General features: G+C 40.6%; 1 long non-coding RNA gene across 1 annotated transcript; it reads left to right on the top strand.

Annotated features, from left to right (window-relative positions):
- The first annotated feature begins 11,108 nt into the window (after nt 1-11,108).
- Nucleotides 11,109-19,819, top strand: LOC119851597. Its single transcript, XR_005291307.2, has 3 exons — nt 11,109-11,290; nt 13,500-13,603; nt 17,518-19,819. It is a non-coding gene; the product is annotated as an uncharacterized LOC119851597 (long non-coding RNA).
- Nucleotides 19,820-20,643: the final 824 nt, after the last annotated feature.

Genomic DNA, 20,643 nt, shown 5'->3' with positions numbered 1-20,643 from the left:
GCTGCCTCCTCCCCGAGTGCCGCCTCTGCTCCCGCCGGCCGGGAACTGCGATGCCTGCAGGCAGAGGCAGCGCTCAGAGCCCCTGGCTGTGCCTCCCCCTAGGAGCCGAGGGATGTCGCCGCTTTCAGGGAACCCCCTGAGGTAAGCGTTGGCCCAAGCCCTCACCCCCTCCAACTCATGCTGCTGCTGCTGGAGGGTGGGCATGGTGGCTTCTGCAGAAGTCACTGAGGTCAAGGAATCCATGACTTCTGTGACCTCTGTGACAAACTCGCAGCCTTACTCATGAGACATTGCAATAGCTCAGGTGGATGCAGTTTAATGTCAAACCATACCTAAACAAAGTGTTTTGACATTTCTAAATCAAAATGTTTTAAAGTTTTTATTCAGTGAAAAATGTCAATATTTCAACTGTTCATCCCAATTCGAGATGAAAACAAATGTCAGCATATCCAAATTTCCCATGGGACAGAGATTCTGATGTTTGATCAGCGCTATATGTTATGATATTGTCAAATCCTTGTTTTAGTTAACTGGGCTAGTTGTGAGTGAAGCCACGAAATTAGAGCCGACACACTGTGCTTTCCCCCATATTACTGAATCTTTTAAAAAATTTCTGGTTTGGTTTTAAGTGAATTGAAATTAATGTTGATGTTATTTAACTTTTTCACCTGGAGATGCCGTTTCAGTAGCCTGCTGGGGCTGCTCATAGATCAGAGTTGCAGCTAATCCATTCACCCTTCTGTTCCACACACATACACTCCACACACATACCCAGCCTTTAGGTTGCTACTTCAGCAGTCTCAGCATGCTGTGCTCTGGGCTCACCCCATGGCTGCCTTTCCACCCTGCTCTCTGTTCCATCTAACAACCTCTTTTCTCCCCACTCTGTTTGTCACTCCACCAGGCACCCAGCTACGCTCTTGGGTTCACTGGGCTAAATGGACTCTGTCTGGGTGTTGAGCATTACTCTCCTTTGCAGAATTTCTAACTGTAGGTCTTATAGTCTTTGTTCCCATTGTCCTGCAAAGTTCTTGCGGCTTCTGTTATTTTAGGGTGAACTGAGCTCCTTTCCTGTCTATCTGCAAAGAGATTTCTGAATGATCCTCTCACCGAGTTTTACCCATTGCACGTTCATGTACTGCTGTGTCAGCTAGATTAACTGATTTGTCCTTTTTGTTTAAATGTTATATGGAACAATTCACAGGTTCTCTTTAGAGCTGGTTAAAACGTATGGTGTTTCATCAGAGCCGAAACCAAGTGAGCTGTAGCTCACGAAAGCTTATGCTCAAATAAATGTGTTAGTCTCTAAGGTGCCACAAGTACTCCTTTTCTTTTTGGTTTCAACTAAGTTTGCATTAAGGAGAGTGAGGTGATGGGGGAGACTGTGTGAGAGAGATTCTGTGTCACACTTGATTGCTTGGTGGTTAAAGCACTGGCCTGGGCTGTGTGGAGCCCTGTTCTGCCTGAATCATAGATTCATAGATACTAAGGTCAGAAGGGACCATTATGATCATCTAGTCGACCTCCTGCACAACACAGGCCACAGAATCTCACCCACCCACTCCTGCGATTCAGACTGATCTGAGATGAAAACCTCTGCCAGCGGCCTACCCACCAGGATACACACAGACACACCCCTTCTCAATCAAATGGTTCAGATTTTGGTCCAAAAATGGACATTTCAACATAATTCCATTTTTGCAAAAACTTTTGAAAGGTTTTGTTTTTGTTCCAATCTGGAAAGAAAACAAATTTTGAAATCTCAAAAGTTAGCTGAGAAAAAGAATTATCGTTCTCCGATCAGCTCAAGTTCTTACACACATATTCTTTTGCACAGAAATTGCTGATGAATCACTAGCCTTCTCTAGCAACTTTACCTGTAGAACATTATTATTAGAGTGTATTAAACCAGCAAACAAATCTCAAGCCTCTTTGTGAATGGTGCTATTAATGATGAAAAGAATTTGACATTAAGAATACAGATTGGATTTTTGGTCAATTGGCAGTGGTATGTGTATCATTGTTGTCTACAACCTTCTTGTGGAGCTGCTAGTGTGTTATTATAGTAATAGATAGGGCTGTATGCATTTTAAATGTTGAGTGACTGAAATTTTTTGGCCCAATAGCCATGATTGAAAATGTACTGCTCCTGCCAAAGTGTTTTTATCTTTGGAAGTGTGTGGAATATCAGACTTTTACATCACATCTGTCTTATAAACATCATGCTTTTTCTCCTTCATTATATTTCCAAAGTGAATTTAGCAGTGTCTCAGCAGATCACAAGTTAGAGATTGAGGGCACGCTTTTCAGAAAGTTGAAGCCCACATGCATTTTCTATGACTATTTTATTTCAGCAATTTGCACAAGTGTGCTTGCAAATTGGGCATTTTTCACTCAAATGGGTATCTGGAAAGGGCTAACTCATTGCTGGTGCCTCCTCATGGTCGGGAGTGGAGTGACAACTCTCACTCTACTGGGGTCTTCTGACGGTGGCTGCTCCACTTCTGTGGTGGGCTGCCTCTTCTCATGACTAGGCCTTCTGGCAGGGTCACTTCAAAGTCTCTCCTTTTCTGGGGTAGTCCATGAACAAAAAGCAAAAGGAATTAACACAAACTGAGTTAGGGAGATATAGGGAATTCTTTCAGGGTCCATCAGGATCTGGCCCTCCTTTCCCTCACGGAGAGGCCTTCAGGCAGTGATTATCTGGGAAGCACCTGCCTTCTGTCAGCCCTTTCTTCAGGAGCAGAGGACTGAAGGTCGATTCTCTTCCTTGGTCTGTCCACAAGTGAGCAGCTCTGCTCCCCTTTTAAGCTCCTCCCCCAGCCTATTCATTCATTTATTGCAGATGTGGTGGGATGGAGCTGTTCGAGCCCAGAGCAGTTCCTTAATCCTTTGTTGTCCACTGTGAGCTTTGTATATCCCATCACAGTATCAAATGCCAAATTTGCAGCTTCAGTGAGAATCTGCAACCTCAGAACCTTATGGGGCTGGACCTTGACCCACCGATTTATCCTCTCACTAATTAGTGAGCAAAAATCCCTCAAGTCAAAAGTTATAGACACTTTTAATCTGTCCATGAATCTGTTACTTCCATGGCAGCTGAAATTAAATATACAGCCAAGCATTCAGTAGAAGCACTCAATGGAGGTCTGATTCAATTGAAACTATATGCTCTGTAATTGTCTATCCTCGCACATTTTGGATAGTTAATCCAGTTTTCTAATATCTGTTGCATATATAATCCCTTCTTTCAACACACTAGAATCCTCTTATTGGCACAGACCTTGGTGGAAACACAAGTGGTCCAATTAAAAGCAAAATCCTAGATATCTCATGGAGCAAACTGTTTCTGGTGAGCAGACAGGCTACCTAGTGAAGCAGTGGCTATGTCTGAAATGTATTCATTGTATAGTTTCTGCTGAAATGCACCACATTTAATCTGTTTCCTGGCAAATGTACCAATTATGCTAACCTGATATGCTTCAGGATGCTGATGAAATTAATTTCACTGTATTACGAAAAAATTCTTGCTTAGATAGTAAGGTGTTGAATTCTATAGAAAAACCTCTTTTTTTCTAAGTCTTTGCCTTGTTTATTTCTCTGCAAATCTTGAGAACTGTTCTCTCCATAACAGGCACAAAATAATATAAACCCACCTTGTATCTCAATATTGAAATATTATTGAAATAATCATTTATATAGCACTGTAAATGTACATGGGACAAAATAGTGAAAGTTCTTGAAGGGCTGGCAAATGAGGAATACAAGTGAAGACAAATGGAGCAAACAGAGAAGAATTTGGCCACTAGAACTTGTATATTGCATGAAATAAGTTAGTTTTGTTTGTTCCTTGAAGGAGGAAAAGAAAGGAATTTGGTGTAAACTAGCAGGGAGATTATTCCTGTTAGCTGGTAAAGAGGAAATGGGTGTAAAGATGGAAGTGGAGGAAACAGACAAGGGAGGAAGCTTGGGCAGAATTAATAAAAGTTGCCGGAGTGCAAGAAAATAGGCTTTTCTTTTTGTTTTCTTTTCACTGGGAAGTTTCTTCATCTATAAATCCAAGATGATGTATTTTTGTAATGAACTGTGTTAATTATTTTTCCAGCAGTATACTCTATGCTGAGTTTAGATACTTATGGATCTTTAGCTGATAATTTATAAAGTCTTGCCTTAATAAGGAGCTATTCCAGTTTTAACCTGTGGTGCTTGGTTTTTTTGTCTCAGATTTCTGGGACTTTAGGATTAGTATGGTAAGATTGAGCAGTGATGTAAAGAAACAGTTGTTTTGTTGAACACTCATAAAACCTAGTGATAGTTGTGAAGTCATTTCCCAGAATCACTGAGACTATGTAAAAACCTGGACTGAAATCCTGGCCCTATTGAAATAAATGTGTGTTGCCACTGACTTCACGTTCCATCCTAGGGGTAAAATCCTGGCCCCCACTGAAGGCTTTGGACTTTGGTAAAACTCCTGTTTACCTCAGTAGGCAGTGTTGCTCGAACTAGGGGTGCTGCCGCACCCCCGTGGCTTGAAGTAGTAATAACAAACACCAAATACATGGTTTTCATCATCAGCACCCCCACTATAAATATTGTTCCTGCACCCCTGTCAGTAGGTCTAGACTTTCACTGTGGGATGGATTATGAAAGAGATATCTGCAAAATATTACTACAAATATCTGAAAAAAATATCTGAAATATTCTGCATGTTTGTTTAGGTAACAGTGAAAGTCACTTGGGAAAGCTTCTTTTTGGGTCAATGTCGTTCTCTATCTCTTTTGTATTTGAAGCCTATAGCTATTTGGGATTGTTTATTTTACCATTCAAGAATGAAGATATTCTTTTCCTTGCTTCCAAGATAAGAGTTTGGAATGCCTAGAGGCTATGTGAGAGAGAGAGAGAGAGAGAGAATATTGAACTAACTCGCAGACCATTTGTATTGTACTCATTTTAAATCTTCCATACTAGCTTATATACATATATCCCAAATGTCTCTGAGACATTGTCTTACAGACATTGTTGATCTTGATCCAAGTATCCTATGCAGTGTTGCCAAGTCTTACAATATTTGGTATTTTTCTTAAAGCTCCAGCTCCTTCAGTCCTATGTTTATGTGAGAATTTCAGGTTTCATTTTTTGTTCAAAAGGTAATTTTATAGCCCTCATGATTGCAGAGAAAAAGCTTGAAAACATTACTCCAAAATGCTCAAAAACCAGCAGGCAAATAAAAAGAAATGAAAATGAATTTTTTTTAAGATCTCTTGATTTGTATACCAAGCTCTTGATTTTAGGGCCTGACTCATGAATTTTGCATACTTGGGATTGGCAATACTGCCCATGTGCTTTAGACCTCAGGATAGTTGAATTGGTTCAGATTTTAATAAAAAGAGCTGGCATTAATTTTCACTTAAATCTCAGACCAACTATACTTTTTTCTGAGCTTGCAAAAAGTTCAGTAAACTTTATTCAAAAACATTTTTGAAACTTTTGCATTACTTGGAGTCAAATAGGACAGGAAGTGACAACATTTAAATACCAGGAGAAGATATTCTCATCATTGTTCTTACCTGTTCAACATTAGTATGTATAGGAAATCCCGTATGAGCATCTGTTCTTATCATGTTTCAGAGTAGCAGCCATGTTAGCCTGTATTCACAAAAAGAAAAGGAGTACTTGTGGCACCTTAGAGATTAACACATTTATTTGAGCAAAAGCTTTCGTGAGCTACAGCTCACTTCATCGGATTCATTCAGTGGAAAATTTTCCACTGAATGCATCCAATGAAGTGAGCTCAAATAAATTTGTTAGTCTCTAAGGTGCCACAAGTACTCCTTTTCTTTTTGTTCTTATCATATTTATTTAATCTGAAAAATTAGGGTAGAAATATATTATCTCTATCCTGATTTTTTTTTCTACAAGCCAAAGTAATTTGGTTACATGTTCTTGAGCCTTTTGAATTGCACTCTCTAGCCATCACTATTTGGAACCCAATAAATTGCCAAGATATATGAAGAACTGTTGAAAATTGAGACACTTCTATTTGAATTTAGGTGTCATGATGATCTTTAATCTTGTGTGATTCATTTGTGAAGATTCTTTTTAAAAATCAAAAAGACTTATTTATTACCCTGCACAGTCTTTAACTGTCAGTAAATGGGTGAAGCATTGCTCTTTCTGATTTCCAGTACGTAAGAACTGATTTCTTATATTTCAATATTATATTATATTTCAATATTGTTGAAATATTTCTTTCCACAACATACATGGCAAAGTAGTACCCTTTGTAAACATCACAATGCCTTAAAGATCTTATTAAAAATAAGCAAATTTATCTTTACAAAATTGTGTATATATGTTTGCTTGCTTTAATCTGTAAATGATTCTCTTATTTCATTTTCCTAGTTAATAAACCTTTAGATAGTTTATTACAGGATTGGCTACAGGTGTTGTCTTTGGTGTAAGGTCTAGGGTATCCGTTGATCAGGGGGAGGTAACTGGTTTCTTATGACTGGAGCAACTTGAATATTTTGTGATTTTTGGTGTAAGTGACCATTTGTCATTAAATCCAGCTGCCCGTGTGGCAAGACAGACTAGAGAGTGTAAAGGGATTGTCTGTGACCTCGGAGTAAGACTGTTATAGTGATCCAGGAGTTCATGTTATCTATATCTATACAACATACCACCAGTTTGGGGATGTCTGCCCTGTTTTTGACAGTCTGCCCTGAGATAGGCAGTCATGGTGGTGAGCCATTCCAGACAGCATGGAATAATAATAATAATAATTAATAATAATCACACATCGAAATAAATGTACTCATTTATTTGGTTTGGTTTCATGCAATATGCGTTAATATGAATGAGCAGTCATGGAAAATCTCAAACACAGTGTTGCATTGGTTATTTAATTATTTATTTATTTGGTTTTATTTTTGTATTCAAGAACATAGGAGTTATACTTAGCACACATAACTTATATGATCGATGTATAACTTGTGCTGCCTGAATCAATTTGTTGTATCTGCCTGTGATGGGTTGTATAAAACCCACACTGGGGAACCAAGGGTTGGTTAACCAGGCTCCGCCGAGCCACACCTGCTGGGCATGTTCTCAATGGAGGCAAAGCTCAAAAGAGAGTGGCCCATCTCAGTCAGGGTGGACAGAGCAAGGCGCAGTCCTATGCTGGTAGGTCCTACAGAGAGCTCCACTGGCCTCTGTGGAGACCAGGAATGGATGACTGTTACTGACAGAGAAGAGCCTCTGGGTCAGTGAGATCTACCCCAGTGAGTTCATAAGTTGGCCTCTGTTGCGACTTTGGAGGGGGCTGAGAAGGTGGTAGGAAGTGACCCAGGGAACAGACTTGGTGGTATCTGCCCTTCAGGCTGCATGTCTGACCGGCCAATCATAGGACCTTGGGTTGGAACCCAGTGGAGCAGGGAGGACCTGAGTTCCCCTGTGGCTTGATGGTATGGTTATGGACCCTTGCTGCTAGGTGATACTGCTGGTCTTGGACATCAAACCCCCCAACACCACCATATTTTGGTTAAAAGCTCTTTAGCTCTTTGCGGGAAGGGAGTATCTCTTTGGCTACATTTAGGGTTGCCAACTTTCTACTCGCACAAAACCGAACACCCCTGCCCCACCCCTTCTCTGAGGCCCCACCCCCGCTCACTCCATTCCCCCTCTCTCTGTTGCTTGCTCTCCCCACCCTCACTTACTTCCTCTTTTTCACTAGGCAGACTCAGGGGTTTGAGGTGTGGGAGGGGGTGAGGGCTCTGTCTGAGGGTGTGGGCTCTGGGGTGAGTTTATATCCATTTGTTGTTGTGTTCACATTGGCACTTGTGATGTTATCAGGTTAAATATGACCATGTAGATCATTGTTTCTACCACTGTTATATAATTGCAACAAATCTTGTAGAAAGTATGTCAAGTAAGGTGTCTATGGAAAGGATATGATTTTCTGAATATGATTATGCTATTTGTATGCATTATCATTTTTATATCTGAACTTATGAACATTAACTATGTACCTATATTTCAAATGTGTTTGCTCATGTGGTATTTAGCCAGCACATCGTGAATGGCCTATTCAAATTAAATGGCCCATCAAGGAACACTTAACTCCCAGTGGACCATGGAAGATACCCATCCACACCTGATGGACTTTCCTGTGAATGTTCTAACTAGAGTATGGGTGATGGACCTTGCTATGCCTAAGTGAAGCAGGCATAGACATGTTACTTGCCCAGGTGAGTCCAAAATCCAACTTGTTACCTGTAATTTTCCATAAACTAGAACAATGGGTTTCCCTTCACTTGGCAGAAGCTATAAAAGGCCCTGGAAACATCTCCATTTTGCCTCTTTCCAGCTCCAACCTCTGAACTATGGACTTATACTAATGGGAGCATTCTAACCAAAGGACTGAGGACCCTCCAATGATTTGGAAGCAGCCAGAGTCTTAACAAGCCAGCAGTTTATTCCATCACTGTTACAAGCCTGATCCGAGGACCTTGCCTTTATTGTATGTATTTGATTCCTTTAACCAATTCTTTTTCTTTCTTTCTTTCTTTCTTTCTTAGATATAAAGGATTGGCAACAGTGTGATTATTGTGTAAGATCTGAGTTATATATTGATCTGGGTATGGTCCTTTGGGATCAGAAGAACCCTTTGGTTCATTAAATTGGTTTTAAAGAACTACTCATCATTAAATCCAGTGTTTTTGATGGTGATGCAAGGACTGGAATACCCAAGGAAACTGTTTTTCTGACTTCTTGTTAGCCAGTGTGGTGAAACAGAAGTTTACTTTTTGTTGCTGGTTTGGTATTTCTTATGGGAGAATAACCACCAGTTTGCCCTATGTCTCAGCAGTTTGTCCTGAATCAGTTTCTCAGTTGTGACCCACTGAGTCACGGTGACAGCACTTAATTTAAATAACTCCTGTATCTCCCTGGTATTGATCCCTCTGATGTGTGTGTATATATTCATTGGCAGCTGGTGAAAATATTCTTTCAGGGAGTGGAGTTAGCCTTGCACTACCCCCCCCCCCCGCAGCAGCACTCTCCCATTGACTCTTCCACTTGCAGATTTGGAGGAACCCATAAAGGCATCATTTATGCATGCAAAGGCAGGGCCCTACCCCAGCTCCACTCCCTTCCTGTCCCTAGTGTGACTAGACACGAGGCTGGCAGAGTAGCTCAGAAAATAGATTTGGGGGCTGAGCCCTCTCTAGCCCTGGACATCTGCTGCCTATGTGTACTGCAGCATTATGACTGTAGTGCTTTACAAATGATTTGTTACTGGCATTAGTTAGCTCATAGTCATGTGACTTATCCTTTTCTTTTAGTTATTTCAATTGCCTTTAATATTGTTAACCTTGACATAATGTTGAATAGCTTACAATTATGGTTTTGACCCAAAGATCATTCAATGTTTTTGGTCTGATCTCTCAGGAATAGCCAAATGGTTTCCTGAAGAAAAGTCCTGAAAATGATTCTATGAAATCTAACACACTGCACTAGTCCCTACTTTGCTCTCCATCTTTCCCGGGGTAACCTTACTGAGAGCTTTGGGATGAATTTCCATCTTAGTGCAAGATGACTCATAGTTCTAGTTTGGGTAAAAGAGGCATCTTGTTGGTTGCTAGTCTTCAGAATTGCTTCCCAAACGTGCAGAATTGGACTGCTAATATTATTCAACATCTTAATGTGTTTCAAGACTTAATTTACTATGTAACTTCACTCACTCCTTTAAAATAGAGTCATCTTGTAACTTACATTGAAATATATTCTGCCTTCATTCCTGTGGAGTCACTCAGATAATATTTTATGTTTTAAAACAGATTTCTCTGATACATTAATGGCCATCTATTAACATTTATGCAATATTGCAAAAGCTTAGTAGTACTCTCTCCACTAAGATGATGTAGAAACGCTTATTCACTCTTGTGTGTAGCCATTTTTAGATAATTGCTGGGCTACTCATGTCACTGCCATGACTGTATTTTGCAGGAACTGAGAGTGCTCTTTCACTCTCAGTTCCTATAAAATACAGATGGCCAGTTATTAAGAGGGTTGCACAACTTGATTTGTGAACTTCATTAGCTTCTTTTTAGACCCCAGATCTAAGCTTGCGTATGTCTCATATTTCATATAATTAAGCTCCTGTACTTGTGGGCATCATTTTGAAAAGTAACATGATAATATCTCTCAGTTCAGGATTAAGACCTTAATATATAAATTTCATTTTTTAAGAGAGGAAACAAAATATCTTTATTGAAACTCAGATTTAAATATACATGCATCATAATAATAGGTAGGAAGATAAGGCCCAAAAACAGAGATACCAATCATGATTAGAGATACTAATTCAAAAGGAGTATGAAGAAAAAACAAATGTAAATAAAGTATAGGTTTCAGAGTGTCACTTTAAAACTTACAAGTCTGTTTTTTTCTTCCCACACCAATGTAAATTAGTAATAATTCCACTGAAGCCAATGGCATTACAATAGGTAAGACTAAAGAAAAGGGAAAATAGACCTATAATTCACTAAAGCCTGTCCAGATGGCTTTGTACATCTTGTTTGCTAGGTTTGTTTGTTTTTTTTCTTTTAAATCAGGAATCCAGAGGTATGTAACTCAAAAACTGTTTTATGACACAAGAGCAGGAACAGTGGCAGGAGATACTCAAAACATAATGTGGACGTCCTCATTACATACCAACAGCATAGAAATTTTCTTCAATCTAGTGAAATAGGCAGGAATATTGATTCCTTTCCTGAAACTGTCTAATTCAATCTGTTAACCCAAAAGAACAATCACATTTTAGAAATACCGCTTTAAGGACTGCATTATTAGACAGACAGAAGATGGATGCAGCATTACTTTTCTTTCCACATTTGATTCAGCAACTCAAATGATCAAGAATATGGTTAAACTTCAATTGATAAAATGTTATAATTTTACATTACTGTATGTGATGGGGTGGAGTGGCCCCATACTGGTACCGCAAGGGTTAACCCCTCCTTCCTAGCAGAGGAAGCCCCGCCCCTGAGGCTCTGCTGGGCATGCTCCAACTGGAGAGCAGGTATAAAAGCCTGCAGAGCTGGTCAGTTGGGGCTGACCACCGGAGGGGAAGGAGGCATGCCGTCAACTCCTGGGAGGAACAGCCTGTGTGCCAGGATCCGGAAGCCAGCTAAGCCAACATGTGCCCTGATGCCCAGACAGAGCACTTTGATGCACGGAAACAGACCAGAGGACCCCTCCCCCCCCCGACACAGAGGGCCTGGAGGTTCTGGTAGGAAGTGACCCAGAGGAACTTTAGAGGAAAACAGTGTTAGAGCCACGCAGGGGCTTGGTGTGTTTCGGGAAGGTCCCCACCAAGCTGGTGGGAACTTGCCACTACCAGGGCCCTGGGTCGGGACCTGGTGGAGAGGGCGGGCTGGTTGGGGGGGTGGCTGAAGGTTGGGGGGGGGGGTGGCTCAGCACAGGAATCGTACAGACTCCGGCTGCTAGGCCATGACAGTGAGGGGTTTATATTGACTCTGGCCATTGGGCTGCACTTCCCTGATGCTTGAGGAGAGCCACATGGACTCCGGCCGCTAGGCTGCACTACCCCACGTGAGGGGGGGTTATATGGACTCTGGCCATTGGGCCTACTACCCTGACTAGGGGGTGATTGCATGGTGGGAGGCCATCAGGCCGCCCACGGAGAGGTGAGCATGGAAACTTAGGAGTGGCGAGGTTCTGACATCCCCACACCTTACTGCAAAGGGGCGGTGAGATGCTAGGCCCGCTACACTATGCCTGACACAAAAAAGAATAAGCCAGGTAAATAGCTGATAACTAAACAATTGTCTTCAGAAATCTGTATTCCTGGCTTTCTGACCAGTCTCTCTCCAAGGACAGAAGTGCTATTACTGATAGATTTTTGTGAAACACAGAATATGTTGGAATATGGATACTCTAGAGGCTATTACAATGAGGTGATAGTCTGTGTAATATCAGATGTCCTTATTCAAGAATTGTACTGTAGGCACGTGAGCAGTTCCATTACTCCAGTGGAACTATTCATGTGCTCAAATCTAAGCACTTGTTTAAGTGGTTTGCTGAATATGGCCCAGAAGAGGAGATGTGGAACGTATGTAATATCTGGTGATCTGAAAATAAGCCAGTGAAATGTCCAAAATCCTTTAGGAGGAAAGGCTGCCAGATAAACTGCTATAATAAGGACAGCTTTTAAGCACTTGGCACTCAGTGCTGAAGTCCTTACTCAAGCCAACTCCCAGAGACTTCAGTAATTTACTTTGAGTTAGGAGTCAGAAACTGACTATAAACCCTGGAATGGTTCCTTCCCTTTTTTCCCTAGCATCCTTGATGCGGACACAGCATCAAAATGATGACAGACACATGGATGGATTTAAGTGGCAGGCTGCAACTTTTAGTAAACTTTAACCCAGGAGAGGGGCACTACATGCCCATCACCCATGCTGTCCTATATCAGGCATCTCATTGGTTCCAGAGCAGGGTGTTCAGGGCTCTTACCATATAACCTGTAACTCAGGCTAGGGTTTCCTCAGTCTACCCCCCAGGACTCAACTAATGAAAGAGCACCTGGCCCCTGTGCCAGGTTAAATCCTTGGAGCTGGAGGATACTGGCCAATCAGAACCCCTTCCCCAAGTGGGCCAATGGGTGCCAGCTCTTCCCCCACCCTCTTAGGAGTCTCTATCTGGTGTCCCTCAGCAAGTGTTCCTTTCATTGCTAGCCCCACCAAGCTCCCCATCCAGTGAGGCAGGTGAGCGACACTTCCTTTTGTGGGAGTTCCCAAAACAGTACTCTACTTTGGCTTTCCCAGCTTGTGCCTCTTACTAAGTTGGAGTATAGACTTTTCTCAGCCTTTAGAAGAAAGGGAATGAGCTGCTACTGCTCCTTCTGACAGCTGAGGGAGACTTCCCATTACCCCGAGAGGCAGAGTTGCTGTTTTGGATCCAGTTAGTTCAAGTTCTAGAAGTGACTGATTCCTTGTACATTCAAATAGCTTATTATAAATTTAATGAATACATTTGCAAAGCAATCCATGGGGACTTAGCCACACAATCGCTATTGATTTCATTGAAAGCCTTTTGGCTCAATTCCTACTTCCACATCATATCTTGTTTGCAAACACATACAGAAACATTTACATTATTTTTAGATTTCTTCATTCTGTATTTATTTTATAGCATTTTGTTATCTCGTTATAGATGTGTCTTAAGAATAAAACTGGAAGGGGAATCTAAAATGAAATAAATCATAATTATTTCATATCCCCAAGTCCATACTGGAGATACTCACTGTTCAGTTTGCTTTGCTTAATAAAGCATTTCATTATCTTTTTGCAGTAAACATTTACTAATCAGGCCTGAAGTATTTGTAAATTACATTTAAAATACACGTTGTTTTCATTTTAGATTGCTGTAATCTTCCTCTAGGTCTGATTTTTGTCCTTTTTCTTTTCTAACTTCAGAAGCTAGATCAGAGAAATTCCGTGAGGTACTTGAAAATCTTTCACCAATAGTGCAGGAAGAAGTTATTCAAATTCTTTACTGATGTCTCATCTGCTTCTAAAAGGTAAATTTTTAAGGGTGAAAAATAATAAAGAAGTTACCTATTGGTACAAGTGTAACAAGGGGCCACCACTGCTCCAGTCTTCTCTGCTTCCCACAGACCACTCAGAGATCTTCCTTTTTGTAGACACCACTGTGTAGTTTATTTATAGTGTTTCCCTCCACCACCTTTACATACTAGAACAGTCATGGTATTTCCAATGTTATCCAGCTTCACTACCCCTTCTCCTTAAGCAGGTCGGGAGAAGGAAGGTAAAGGCAGTGGTGCTGGAACTATTTTTATAGTGGGGGTGCTGAAGGCAGAAACTATGTATTTGGGTTATTACAACTGCAAGCTAGGGAGTGCAGCAGCATCCCCAAATCCCTAGTTCCATCATGTGTGAATAAACATGTCTCTGCCCAGAAATTCTCTCTTCTCTTTCTTTCTCTCTCTCCTGCTTTCCCCTTCCTCTTCCACTTCTTGCCTGTGCTCTTTTATCTAATCTCCTTGTTAATGGGCTAACTAGTTCATTAGCTTCCTAGCCCCAATCTAATCTGATAATTAGGAACTCCTCTCCCGGGGGCCTAATTGATTAACCCTTGACCAGAGTGCTGGTTCAGTTGCTGATTCCCAGCACTTCTTCACAACAATGCTACATCTACACTACAGCACTTACAGCGGCATAGCTGCGCCGCTGTCACACTTGTGGTGGACACGCTCTAAGCCAACGGGAGAGAGCTCTCCTGTCGGCTTACTTACTTTACCTCCCACAAGCAGTGGTAGCTATGTCGGCTGGAGAATCTCTCTGACTATAGCGCTGTCTACACCCATGCTTAAATCGGTATAAGTTATGTCACATAAGTTATACCGAAATAAGTTGTAGTATAGACAAGGTCCAAGACTATCCGATTTAGTGGTTCTGTCACTATTGTAAATCATGGATAATGCCTATAAAAGAATACAATTATAAATTACTATTAGAGGATTAACATTTCATGAATTTAACAAATGCCCTCATTGGTACTATAAAATCTGATTCTCTGACCTAATAGGCACCCATGTCTGCTTGTCAGGTAAATATATATATTTCAGTTCAGTAATGCTGGAGGAAAATGTTAATCAAGATTCAATCTGAGTTAAAAAAAAAACCTGAAATGTTGTAATATTGTAGTGGTGCAGGGCCTAAATCAATTAGTTGACTGCATCTTAAAGAGAATAACATACTAGTTCCACAAAAAGATCAGGAGTACTTATGGCACCTTGGAGACTAACACATTTATTTGAGCATAAGCTTTTGTGGGCTACAGCCCACTTCATCGGATGCATAGAATGGAACATATAGTAAGAAGATATATACATACAGAGAACGTGAAAAAGTGGAGTAAGAGGCTAATTAATTCGGATGAACTATTATCAGCAGGAGAAAAAAAAACCTTTTGTAGTGATAATCCAGATGGCCCATTTAGACAGTTGACAAGAAGGTGTGAGGATACTTAACATGGGGAAATAGATTCAATATGTGTAATGATCCAGCTACTCCGAGTCTCTATTCAAACCCAAATTAATGGTATCTAGTTTGGATATTAATTCAAGCTCAGCAGTTTCTTGTTGGAGTCTGTTTTTGAAGCTTTTCTGTTGCAAAATTGCCACCTTTAAGTCTGTTACTGAGTGGCCAGAGAGGTTGAAGTGTTCTTGCCATCAAGGGTTCATTCACCTGCATATCTACCAATGTGATCTATGCCAGCATGTGCCAGCAATGCCCCTCTGCCATGTACATTGGACAGTCTCTATGCAAAAGAATAAATGGACACAAATCTGACATCAGGAATCATAACATTCAAAAACCGGTAGGAGATCACTTCAACCTCTCTGGCCACTCAGTAAGAGATGAAGTTAGCATCCTATGAAGTGTAGCCCACGAATGCTTATGCTCAAATAAATAAATTTGTTAGTCTCTAAGGTGCCACAAGTACTCCTGTTCTTTTTGCGGATACAGACTAACACGGCTGCTACTCTGAAACCTGATACTAGTTCCAGTGAGCAGGACTGGGGATGACAGGTGATTAAGAACAGACACACTGGATATTTAACAAAGTCAGTGTATGATTTTACATGGTACAACATCTGTTTTGGTGCTTTTTAAGAAGATCCTCATGGTGTCCACTGAAGACTTGGGGGTGCCAGTTTTAGGGGCTTTATTAAACTATGGTTCTACTCTGAACAGCCAGTTTGTGAATGTAGTAGTATTGTCTCTCTAGCTCCATACCAAATTTACTCACCTTATAAATAAAAAATGATTTTTCTAATTGCCAGTTTGCTGAAACTAGAACTTGAAAGTGCAGCCAGGTTCTTTCTGTCTCCTGCATCAGCATAAAAAAAATTCTGTGTTCTGAACAAAGACACTTTGCTACAAAGGCTGAGTAAATGGGACTATTTGTGCTTGAATTTAAGCATGTGTGAAAGTCTTTGCAGGACTGGGGCCAAAGTTCTTAAATACATGCTTAAATGCTTTGCTGAATCAAGTCCCATTGACTTCAAAAGGATTTAAGCACACACATAAAGTTAAGCATGTGCTTATCTGCTTTGCTTAGTGAGGGCCTTTGTTAACAATTCTGTTGACATGAGCCAGTAGAATCTAATTCACTGTATTGGCTCTGCAGTGCTAACAAGCAAAAATAGTATTGTTTCAAATGGACTACTAAAATAAAAAGAAATATAGTCATGTTTCAGAGTAGAACCACATTTTTAAAGATCAATGTGGTTTCTCCGGGGCTATTGCAATGTTTGGGTTAACTAGTTTGGATAAAGTTAGTAAGAACTATTCCAAAATTTCATCTGTCTCTTGAACTGAACTTTTTTGAGCCCAGAAAGGTTGGGTACATTGTTGTTTTTTTTTTAATCTGTGTTTACAAAATTGCTTTTCTTGAGCTATATAACAAACCAAAACACCAAAGTCAAAACAAAAAAGGTCTCTAAAGGGCTGCACACACAGGAAGGAGCTGCCAGTGCAATTCCTTCAACAAACTCTTTTCACCATTTAAGAAATTCTACATTTTCCATTACTGCAGGTTTTCATGGAAACCATTACACTCTCATTTTTGCTTCTTTGGACTTTTGACCACTATTTGTCTGCTTCTTCCATCAACTAATCTGTGCTTTCTTCCATTTTGCTCCTTGGAACACCTTCCCTAAACAATCCACAAGGCCACTATCCTCTCATTCAATTCCCTCCTCTAGACCCACTTCTGTAGGGAGGCCTACAAGAAATCAACCAACTAATAATGGCTTGGTTGAATAACACTCAGGGATAGCTGGTATTTATTGATTTATTTTAAAATAACTTTCAAGTGATTCAGAACGATCCACTTGTGCATATAGTTGAGTTCCATAACTGCATGATCTTATTGCTGTTATCCTCATGTGAATTTCCCCACACTTTACTTCTGCTGTTTGCTTACAATTATTTTGTTCCATCTTGTTTCAAATTAGACTTTTTATAGCACCTGGGATAATGGGGGCTCTCATTCTTACTAGTGTGAGAGCAATAGTCTGTCTGAGAATACAGACCCTATATAAAAGTGAAAATATTATATTTTAAATTAAGCTTTACAGTAATTTTCCTCTATCAAGGTGAAACTTCAGGAGATATTTGATCTGTAGTCCAGTTTCAAATGTTAATGTACATTTGTCTTATTCTAAAACAGAAAGATTACTGTAAATGTCATGCTTTTTCACATTTATTTTTAATTTTGTTGCCTTGTGAGTGACTGTTTGAGTGATTGGTTGTTACTAAGGATGTGTGTGTGTGTGTGTGTGTATACATATATTAATATAGTTCTGTAAATTGACATACTGTCACCTTAAGACTTTTTATAAAGATAAGATTATACCAGCTTCCTCAAAGGTAGTTTCATGTTTGGATTTTTGATATTTTGCAGGGTCATGGATATTTTATCTCTGTGGGATGTAAAACCCCAATGATGTTTAAAATTATATTAAATCAGACTTTTACTCCCTATCTCAAGATGACCTAATTCACAAGGCTCTATGGTAAACCTTGCACCTGATTTGTCCAAAGACCTTTGAGGAGTCACTACAGGGCTGAGTAAATAAAGTTTGTTGCAAACTGTAAAAACCAAGGGTAGAGCTGAGAAGTTGTCTTTTGGGTCAACAAGCCTCCTGAGAGAAGATTGACATTCCTGTAATCCTGAACCCAACCATCTTGGTGAGAAGAAGTCAAGACATTGACAAACGGGCTACATCAGCCTTTGACTAGTGTCCCTACACCTGAAGAGGTCCTGCTAGTGGGAAGCACTGTGCCAGCAACGACATTGTTTGGTTTCTTGATCACAGTCCCAGCTCCTACTCTGCAAGAGTCCAGAAGACTGCAAGAGCTGAAGACTTTGTGAACTTCTTGGCGTCTTAAGTATCTTTTTTGTCTTCTATGTTTGGCCCGGTCTACTCGGGGGGGGGGGGAGAAAGAAATCCCTGACCAATATAGCCATGTCCTTCCCGCCTTGCCCCCTTCCAGTGTAGACACAGCTATGACAGCAGAGGGCTCCCATTGACAAACTAACATTGTTTGGGGAGGTGGTGTTCCTCCATGGACAGAAAAAAACCCTCTGCTGGTGTTGGGATGTAGGCTGGGTCTGCACTATAGTGCTATGCTATCATGACTATGTCAACCATAGCTATGCCAGTATAGTCACCGTAGTGTAGACATACCCTGTATTAGGGAAAATGTTTCAGCAGAGCTACAGCATGTGAATGGGAATACAAACATCACACTGCTGGTGTGAATGTACAACAGATTTATTTGGCAGCCATTTGGCAACTGGTGAAAGCATTCCTTCTGTCTGAATTGTCTGATTACCTCTATTTTAAGATAGTTTTGATGTTGTTTTTTTGGTTCCCACGCATCTCATTTATGTATTGTAAAATAAGAAAAGTGTAATAATAGCAGCCTCTTTCCAGCACTGGAAAAGTTTTATTCATTTTTTAAAGCCATTATTATTTTATTTTTGGAGGGAGCAGGGGGACTAAATGCTGACTTCTGCTGGCTTTTTTTTTTTTTAATAAGGAGGGAAAATGTTTCACAGCTCAGGCTGTCTAAGGACTTGTCTACACAAACATTTAGTTTGTGGCAAGCTGGAGTGTTAAGCTATCCTGCACTAGCATGCTGCACACTAAGTATCTGTGTGGAATTACCCTGCTTTGAAATGGTACTAGATCAAAGCGTGCTAAGGAACTGTTGGTGCACGTCAGCAGGGTCCACAAGGACGATTAATGCATGGCAAACTAGTGCAGGATAGATTAACACCTCATCTTGCTATGAAATAAGTGTGCATGTAGACAAGCCCTAAAATGACCACCTCTGTATTGTAATTGGCAAGAAATTAAATAAATTAGTTATTCTTTGCCCTAATTTCCCTTAAATGTATGGAGGGGAATAAAAGACCACGGAAGACTTAGTTGGGAAAGGATGGGAACTTTGTAATGTTTGGAGCAGGGACATTGAACTCCACATTGGGAAGCTGCAGGATTTTTGGGGGCATCACTTCCTCCCATGGGAAAAACCCTGATTTGGTCAGGGGGCAGGCAGCAGCTTCGAGGCTGCTCCCTGTCGAGCAATGGTTCTGTCTTTGGGAGCTGTTGGAGATAATCTGTGCCTATGCTCTGACTATTCAGCTCCTGTTTACCCTATGGGTCTCTGACAGGATGCTCCAATAAAGCCATATCACAAGTGTGTTCCCCAGCTGGCAGATCACCTCTTACGAAGGGAACCTGCTTAGACTGCATTAGCTCTTTTGCAGGCTTTTCCTTAGGGGAGCCTTAAGAGAGCATGATATGTATTTGCTGATGTGTCATCACCCTGCCCACACTTGGATCCCTATCTGTGGAGTTTAGAAAGGACAAGAACCAGCTGTGGAGACTAATTCTTCCTGCTCTTTGAAGGTCTTAGGAGCCCCAGGAACCTAAAGACTGTAGTGTGGTTTTTTTTAAGAAAAAGAATTTTAAAAATAGAAAAATTGTAGGGAGAACTCTTAGTTCTTTTCTCCACTCTTTGGCTGTTTCCTGGGAGTATGAATATGAGAGGATGAGGCGGCAAAGGTGTCCCAAACTGTTGAGTCATGTAGGCTTATATATGAGCCTGGCCTTTTCAGAATCATCAGTTTTCTCTAATTAAATAAAAAGTTTTTAAAAACATGTGACTGAACCAATAATTTCCCCAACTATAAATACATCATTTGCCTTTAAAAATTAGATTTTATTGTAGTGCATTTTCCATCTGTAATAGTGCTTTCTTTTTATGAGTCTCTTGGTCAATCCTCTCTACTGCTAGGACACTCCTTTGTCAAACTCAAATAACAACTTGCACATCCCATTCAACTGATCTAATCAACAACTATTTATTCTATTTGGGACTAGCAGATGGCCTTATTTTCCTGGAGGATGTTCTCTCTTTCATTATCCGGCAGGAGCCCTTTTGATTGAATAAAGTCAGAGGTTCTGGCAATCTTGTTAGAAAAGAATCTCTATCTTCTCCAAGATAGTCTTAATTTTGCAGAATGTGTAAAATGGCTGCTACTACAGCTGGCAAGGAATTTTTTTTTTACTTAACCAAAAATTGATATCTTCTAAATGCCCAGTGGAAAAACTTTGGATTTTTAAAAAAAAGTTTTTCCCTCCCAAAGCCATTTTAAAACTGGCCTGTGAAATTTAACAATTTATATAGAATACTCAACAGGGTTAGGCAAGCCAAGTCTGAGCTCTTTCTAAAACTAGAGGTCCAGGGAAGAAAGATTTCCCCATCCTGGATAGATTTATTGTTAAGGCTACATTTTAGTCACTGGTATTTTTAGTAAAAGTCATGGGCAGTAAACAAAAATCCAAGGCCCGTGACCTGTCCATGACTTTTACTATATACCCCTGACTAAATCTTGGGGAGGGGGGCAGCCCAGGGCATGTCGGGGGTGCTTGGCGGGAGGGGGCAGCCCAGGGCGTGCCATGGGTGCTTGGAGGGAGGGGATAGGCCATGGGTGCTGGGGTGGGGCAGGACCTTG

This window comes from Dermochelys coriacea, chromosome 2 (assembly GCF_009764565.3).
Source record: "Dermochelys coriacea isolate rDerCor1 chromosome 2, rDerCor1.pri.v4, whole genome shotgun sequence".
Classification (NCBI taxonomy): Eukaryota; Metazoa; Chordata; order Testudines; family Dermochelyidae; genus Dermochelys; species Dermochelys coriacea.
This window is presented reverse-complemented; position numbering and strand designations above follow the sequence as displayed.